Source organism: Antechinus flavipes, chromosome 1 (genome assembly GCF_016432865.1).
Source record: "Antechinus flavipes isolate AdamAnt ecotype Samford, QLD, Australia chromosome 1, AdamAnt_v2, whole genome shotgun sequence".
In the NCBI taxonomy this organism is placed as follows: domain Eukaryota; kingdom Metazoa; phylum Chordata; class Mammalia; order Dasyuromorphia; family Dasyuridae; genus Antechinus; species Antechinus flavipes.
In genome coordinates this window covers 570,835,667-570,844,493 of record NC_067398.1, presented here as the reverse complement: position 1 = coordinate 570,844,493, position 8,827 = coordinate 570,835,667, and positions in this window count along the sequence as shown.

The window sequence follows — 8,827 nt, the reverse complement described above, 5'->3', positions numbered from 1 at the left end:
AGAGGTGATAGTTGAATTCAGAAGTACTTGAGAGGGGGAGGAGGAGGGGAAAAGAAGGAGTGAGCACGAGAGTGAGAAAAAGGGAAGGAAGGAAGGAAGAAAGGGAGAGAAGGAGAGAAGGAGGGAGGGAAAGAAGGAAGGAAGGAAGAAGGGAGGGAGGGAGGGAAGGAGAGAAGGAGGGAGAAAAGGAAGGAAGGAAGAAAGAAAAGAAGAAGGGAAGGAGGGAAGGAAGGAGAGAAGGAAGGAAGGAGGCACTAAGCAGGTCATGAATGCAAGAAGACATCTATGAACATCAGGTGGGACATGAAAAAAGATCCTAACAAGAAGCCTGAGAAATGGTCAAAAAGGTAAAAGGAGAATCAAAAGAAAACAAACTCCTAAAAAATCCATAGCCAATAGTCAGCAAACATTTATTAAGTGCCTTTTATATGCTAGCATTATGCTACATTCTGGGGACATAAATAAGAAAGAGAAAAACAACTCTTGCCTTCAATGAACAAAGTTGAGAAGACAAATCAGAGGGTACCCTACATGGAGGCATAATATTCATGCACTTCAATCCAATTGGAAACACTAATGGAAAATAAAAACTTAACTGGAAAGTTCAGAGTTCTATAAAGAAAGATTTTGAGAAAAGCTGATAACCTTCCATTCAGCCCTCTAATCAGAAGATACAATAATTGAGGGTACTAAATAGGTGTTAATTATCAAAGTTGAATTATTCTGCATGATAAATTATCAGGGGATTAATTTATGCTGGGAAATACTTGATGCTGGATTTTAAACCAAGTACAGTTGATGGAAAATGAAAGGGAAAAGAGGGTAGTCCAGAAGATGGAAAAATCCATAATATCAAAAAACTGCAGAGAAGAGGATTAAAGATGAGGATTATTAGAAAAAAAAGATCATTAAATTTAGCAAGCATAAGTTTAATTTATGTAATACAAAAGTCAATATATTCCCACCTCCCCCCATATCTTCCCTTCTTCCTAATTTGTTGCTTTCAATTAGGACACCAGCATCCTTCTAGTCTTCTTATTGCCAGGGGTCCTCAATGTTCTTTCCTAGAATTTCTTATATACCACACCCTCATGTCTTTTACAATCACTTGGTCATTTACATGATCATTCAAACATCACATAGTCATTCCGGCCCTCATCACTTAAGATTTGTACTATCTCAATAGCATCCTAACACATCTACCTTGTTGAGTGTTTTCTAGAGCTCCCAAGTTAGGGTGCCAAAATGTACTATGCTTTTTAGAATCCCCACATTGGGGATGGGCACTGGGGTGCCAAAATAGACCTTCCGTACTAGCTCTCTGGAGGACCTTCTTACCACCTCCAGTCCTTTGTTTTAGTGTAGGAGTGATGAGGTGAGATTCACATGTATGGTCAAACATGGAGTCCATTTAATCCAAATTCCCTCACCCTTATTGATCCTAATACCCTTATATAATCAAAGCAACATTGCTCATAGACTGACTATACTGTGTATGCAGGACTGTTGGAATCTTTACAAACTGCTAACTAATTAGAGTTGATCTAATCTTACAAGAAGATGTTCTGGGCCAGAACCTGAAACAAGGTACTAAGTAGAACTAATTAATACAAGGCTTATGTTCACACCTTTACTCATTGGAGTTCACAAGTATGGGAGTTTCACAAAGTAAACTTTGTAACTTTATGAGTTCACACCTCCCTTGAAGCTCTTTGGGCCAGAGAGCACTATGGGAGAAAACCCACAATCCCTCTCTTGAAGGAGCATAAATAGAGCTTCAATGGGCCAGTCAAAGAAGTTTTTCAGAGTGAAGAAGGTACAAGTCGAGATTTCAGTGGAATTATGCCAGAAGCCCTCTCTCTGAGGCAAGGCAGAATATTTTCCACTTGGCTGGCTGGTGGCAGAAGAAGAGTTTTCAGAGGAAGAAGCTACAAGTCGAGAGTTCAGCGGACAACCAGATTCATCTTCATCTCACACCACTGTGATAGGTGGCTGGGTTCCTGCACATCCCCCACTGAGACCAAGTTGGTCTGAAAGACTCACCAAGCTAGCCGGGCCCCAAGTGAAGGAAACAAGAGATTGTTCCATCTCTGTGCTGGTTGGAGGCAGAAGAAAGCAGAGGCAGAGGCTGAAGGACCAGACCTTTGGATTTGGCGACATTCGGAGGGAACTCTTGGAAACAAGCAGAGAGATAGACCTCTAAACTAACCGGGCTATATTGGAGATAATAAAAGATCTGAACTTTTATCACCTGACTGTGTTTTGAGAAGAAAAAGCTCACCACATTCTGGCTCCTGAACAGGGACCGACAAAATCCTGATTCCAGGGAAGGCACCCAGAGAGAACTTTTATAATATTTTATAGAAGAACAAGAACTCCAACATTTGAACCACAACACAGGACCACATAAACAACTTGCTATTGCATGTAGATGACTCTACACCACTTGGTTATCACACTGCTTTAATGACCACACAAGTTGTCACTGCCCCATAAAATCTCAGGAAGGCTGGGAGCCTTTAGGGGAAATGGGGAGCTGAACCAGACATTGTTAGCAGGTTCCCTCAGGATTGAAGAATCTCAATCAGAGTTCCCCCACTATCGGTAACCCTTTACATCTCTCCCTTTCTTTTGTTTTAATTGAAGCAGGTATACATCAGTAGTTAAATCCATCAGCTTGGGAGAAATCACACAAGCAAATAGTAATATCACAAAACAAGAAGTAATATAACAAATAATATGAATAAATAAGATACTATAAAAGGGTTCCATAAGTCCCAGAAAAAAGGTGTAAAAAATACCTATCAATTCACAACCACACATACTTTCTTGAGCAGCCAAGAGTTAGTCCAAAGCTAATCTATTGCCCCTCACTTCATGTGTCAAGAAATCAATGTTTCCTGCAGGTTTGAAGTCTTGCACCAGTCTTATTAACAATTTTTAATGTTCATGAATCAATTGCCATACACACAGGGTTTACAGCCATGCTCTTTCAGTAGCACATGTAGTCAGAGATGGAACCACAAGTTATTTTCTGAGTCTTCTCCTTCATTTTAAAGGTCTTGTCTTTTTTCATCTCTCTCCAAGGGACAAGAAGGATACGACTCATTGGCACCCATCTGATTCCTTTTCCATCTGTAGAGATACAAGCAAACCCTCTCCCCCAAGCAGTTAACCTGTCTGGTCCCTTCCATTCACCACTTTCTGGGTCTTTCCACATCACCTGGTGATTATCTAAAGATAGTGGAGCTGCTCGCACTAGATACTGCCCTTCCAGTGGCTTATAAAACCTGTCTGCCAGAGCCAGTGAATCTTCATCAAAAATCAAAAAATTAATAGTATAAAAGGTTAAATTTAGAAGTTCTCTAGGACTACCTGTGGCTCCCCATCTCTTTTGTTTTTGTTGGAGCATCTTGATATCTCTCTTTCTCCTCTCTACTATTGCCTGTCCTTGATGACTGAAGGGTATGTCAGTGGTGTGTGAAATCAGATACTGTGCACAAAAGTATGCAAAATGTTTTGAAGTATATGCAGGTCCATTATCTGTTTTTGTTGCTTGGGGCACACTCATAACTGCAAATGCTTTATAAGGAATTCTGTGACCACTCAGGCTGTCTCTTTTGCTGCTGGTATTGCAAAAGTGAATCCTGAAAAGGTGTCCATTATGATTTGGATAAAAAATAGACAATCAAAAGATTTATAATGGGTCACATCCATTTGCCAAATTTCATTGAGTCTCAAACCACAAGGATTCTTCTTTGGAGGGAACATAGAAGCATGGAAAGGACAGCAAGTTGTACAGGCTTTTACTATGCTCCTAGCTTCCTCTTTTGTTATCCCAAATTGTAGATGTAAAACTCAAGCATCCTGATGATATTTAAAATGAGATTCTTGGGCTTCTTGAAATAAAGGAGTGTTGGCTAACATGGTGAGAAGGTGATCTGCCTTTGACTTTCCATGAAAAATAAGACCCAGAAGTTGTGTATGAAAGTAGACATGCAAGATATAATACTTACCTGGATGCTTTCTCATTGCTCTTGAAGTTCCTTAAAGAGCTGATATATAGTAGAAGCTACAAATTTTATTTGGGCTGTGGCAATTCTTTGTACCACATTTACTGAATAAGCTGAATCAGATATTATAACTTACATCTCCTGTATATTATAAGTAAGAGCTAGCATGATTGCCTATAACTCATTCTCCTGAGTGGACTGAAAGGAAGTTCTGACTACTCTTTTTATAACTGTCAGGAGAATATGCAGCACAAATGTTATATGTGGATGCATCTGTAAAGATCATTCCTCTTAAAGGAACCTTAGAAAACTCTGTGGCCAATTATGTAATAGTTGAGTTATCTTTAAGGTAGACCTGTGTGTAAAATTTGGAGCTTCGGCCAATTTTGCCACTCTGGGATGGTTTCAGAGCATACATTAATTTGTGCATTGGTGTAAAAGATACAAACACTCACTAAGAAATAAGGCTTTGGTCTGGTTGTGCTTGCAAAGTCACCCACTCCATCACACTGTCTCCTTGAGGAAGGACTGATGTAGATGCCTCTTTTGTAGCAAAAACCATTATTTCCAACCACATTGGATAAAGTCAGTTCAACCTCTCTCTGAGCCTCTTGAGCTTCTTTGGTAAGCTGATGTGGTGAGGTTAAAGCAGTGTCTCGCCTTAAAATGTCATATAATGGTTGTAATTGATGGGTAGTTAAGCCTACCAGTAGATGCATGCATTGGATATCTCCTATCAATTTCTGAAAGTCATTTAAGGTGTTCAACATCTCTGTTCCTAAAGAGAGTTTTTGTACTGTAAGCATCTTAAGGTATACTTCATATCCTAAATATTGAAGAGGAGTGTGCTTTTGAATTTTTCTGGGGCTATATACAATTTGTAGTTCCTTAGTGTTTCTATGATCTTTTGTAGGTATGCTTCTAACATTTGTTCCTCAGGTGCACATCCAATATATCATCCATGTAATGTAATAACATTACTTTTTGAAATGCTTTTCTTACAGGAGTAAGAGCAGCAGCACATACTTCTGACACATGGTAGCACTATTTTTCATTCCCTGTGACAAAACTGTCCATTCATATCTTTTATAAGGCTCAGCTAAATTAACGCTGGGTAATGAAAAAGACAAATTTTTTCAAATCCTCCTTATCTAGAGGAATATAATAGAAACAGTCCTTAATGCCTATAACCCAAAGAGGCCATTCCCTAAGTAACTGAGTAGGAGATGGAAGTCCAGGCTGAAGAATTCCCATTGCTTCCATCTGTTCATTCTCTTTTTTCATATTAGTCAACATCCTCCATTTTCCAGATTTCTTTTTTTAGAGCAAATATAGGGGAATTTCAAGGGCTTAGAGAAGGTTGTAGGTGTTCTTGGTCAAGTTGATCCTGTACTATATTTAATAAAGCCTGAATTTTTCACTATTTAAGGGCCAATCTTCCACCCACACCACTGTATAAATTTCCCATTGGATGAGGATATGTGTAAGGGCTGGCAGGCTTTCACCAGCGACCTTGCCTAAAAAGCCAAAGTGCTCAATAGTAATCTTCATTGCAGTAAAAAAAAAGAAAAAAAGACTTCTCTTTTGCCTTGCCTCAGGGCATGGGAGGACAAAACTGTGCTGGAGGGGCTAATGGTGTTACTACCCCTCCCACTCCTCTCCTTCCACCCATGAAGGTGGAATTGAGGAAGGAGGAGGATTAGGAGGTGGAGAATACCCCAAGAGTGCATCCAGGGCTTAGGGGGAAGGGAAGGTAGCTTGAGAAATGGAGATGCACTATGGCATTCAAAATTCTCAAGACAATCCTTATACATTTTGCAGCCCAACTCTCCATGCTCCTCAAACCTCCTAGAACAGTAACAAACAATATAAATAAACAAAATAGTAGAAAAGATTTTCTCAGCTCTCTCCCACCTGCTTCCCCTCCAGGGCTACAGTCACCAACCCTCTGCTTGTTTTTCAATTGATCCTTCCTACTTTGGCCACCCGAGTTAAAATCTTTCCTCTTTTTAAAACTTGTGGGATTCCTTAAAACCAATTTTATCCCATTGTTTTCAGTTAGTTGATCTCCCACTACCTTCCACATCTCCAGCTCCAAACTCTCTTCCTTAAAGAGCCAAGGAAACGTGCCCTTCTGAGCATCTGAGAACTCAGGGATGTGCTTTTGAGTTACCAACAAACCTTGCTTCTCTACCAACTTAACTAAGCATGCTTCACACTTTCCTGAGGAGGGAGGCTCTTTTCTTAGTATCTGCCCCATTTTGGATGGAAAACAAAAGTGACTAGTTTAGCCCTTACCAAATCTTCCCACTTGCTTATTTTCATACTCACTTCATGGGAACTCCTCCACCAAACTCATCAATCACATCAGTCAAGCTGATGTGTCTAAGGCCCTATAGCTAGGGCCCCATGTTGAGTGCCAAATAAAGGCCCTATAGCTAGGGCCCTATGTTGGACACCAAATATTGTGTGTTTTCTAGAGCCCCCAAATGGGGTGCCAAAATATACCTTCTTGACTAGTTCTCTGGAGGATCTCAGGATCAGGCTGAGTCTTTGGTCTTAGTGAAGGAGTGATGAGGTGAGAGTGGATGGTCAAAGATCTCACCCTTATATATCCTAATACCCTTATATAACCAAAGCAACACTGCACATGCAGGACCCCATAAACAACTTGCTATTGTATGTAGATCTTTGCCATCTGATATCGCACTGCTTTAATTACAGCACAGGTAGTCACCACCCCATGACTCTCAGAAAGGCTAAGAACCCTTCGGGGAGGTAGGGAGCTGAACCAGACATTGTCTGCAGGTTCCCTCTGGGCTGAAGGGTCTTTTACCTCATCCAGAGCTCCCCCACTATCTGTGAGGGATAAATGCTCTCTACACTACTTGATCTTGATGAGGACAATACAGCCTCGGAACAGAAGAGCATCTATATTCCCTGAGAAAGACTCTCTTCCCACATCTTATTTCAAGTATGCACCTTTTGGATACAAAACCTACATTTTCTGGGAAAGAGTCTTTTCCCACACCCTATCTCAAGTATGTTCCTTTCGGATGCAAAACTTAAATTGTTTTGTTTCTGCATAAAAGTAAGTCCTGAGAAAATGTCTCTTTGCAATTCTTTGACATTGCCCACCAAGTGAACATCTTGGTGTCTCTCTCTTTAATAAAGTGCCTTTTCTTATCACAGCCTTTTGTGTAGCGAAGTTCTCCCTGTGAATCTGCCTTAACTTGATGCTCTGGAGAACTAGGAGACCAACCCATATTCCTGCCAGGATCCATACCTCATCAATCTCAGTTTCTCTCCTTTTATACCTTTTCTCTTCATAGTTCTATCACTAATTTATATCACTAAGGTGGAGTTCTGATCTGTCTTCCTTTCCTACCTGCCCCAGTGCCCACACTCACATGTGTGCACACACACATACACACAAAATACTCCAGTGGATTCCCTTTTTTTCTCTGTTTGACTTTTAAAGATCTTCATGTTGTGCCAAAGTTCCCTTTTTAATGTCGTGACCCAGTTTCTCCAATTGTCCTATTTAGTTATTCTGCCTCAGGTTATAACCTTTCCCTCTTAATGTTTGATGAGATAAAGATTTTATATCTTTAGGTTATAGACATTCCTTCTTAATGTATGACAAGATAAAGGTTTATCCATTTTAGATGTCATTAGAATATCAGTAACCTCCCTCCATTAGGTTATCCCCACCTAGGTACTCCATTATGTCATTGTTCTTGTTATTCTATAAAAAAGCTTGCTGTCTGATACTCGGGGCTAGACTCTTTGAGATGATAGTCTCATCTAGCCCTGGGATCAAACATGGATCCATTGGTCCCAGTATTTCTCTCCATTTAATAAACTATTGAATTGGTCTCTAATCTCTTGTCTTGCTCAGTTTCTTCGGCATTACATTCAGTCTGACCATATCCTATCTTTCCAGACATTTCACACTAGACATACCCTTTTATGTATTCCAGTTGTTCCAACCAAACTGGCCTCCATGCTATTTTCTGTGTATACATTCTATCTCATCATCAATCTCTTGATAAGATTGTCTTTCATATCTACTGTGCATTCTTTCTTTGAACCCACCTTATAGAAGTGTTAAAGGGCTACAACAAGCTATCCCCTCATTGCCAGGACTTTCCCATAAATTTCTATCTCTTTTACATTGTAAGTATTTCATTTCTTTTTGTATATTACTTCTCCTTAATGAAATGCATACTCTTTGAGGGAAGGGAGTTTTCTTTTTCTGTTTTTTTTTCCCCATACTGCATAGGACATTCTAGTTTCTTTACAGAAAGCTAATTTAATATATGATTATTGGTGACCTTGGAGAAAGAAGTTGTCATCCAGAATTATAGACAGAAACATTGATTTCTGAATTGTTTCCTTCTTGGAATGCCTTTTGTTCATCAAGAAAATCACATCATCAATTTTTTTTTATTATTATCTTATTCTCATCTTCTTTCTAAACCTGAGTCATCTTGATCCTCTTGGAACAGCACACTCTTCTTTTAGATGCTTTCCAAACTCTCCCTTCTCATTTTTTTTGTGGCAGAAAGAGTTTGAACCAAGAGAAAAATGCCTCTGAGGCAGAATTCAATGAGGAAATTGCAAAAGAAAAATTGACAAACATTAAAATAATAAACACCAATTCTTCAGAAGTAGTCATCATTTACTATTCTGATGTGTTTACATTTTACTTATTTGATCAGCTTTGTTTAGGGTGAACCCTCCTAAAGACAGGAATAGTATCTTTATCATTTAGCATGGCAGTGAATCCTGATCACCCTCCAAAAATAACT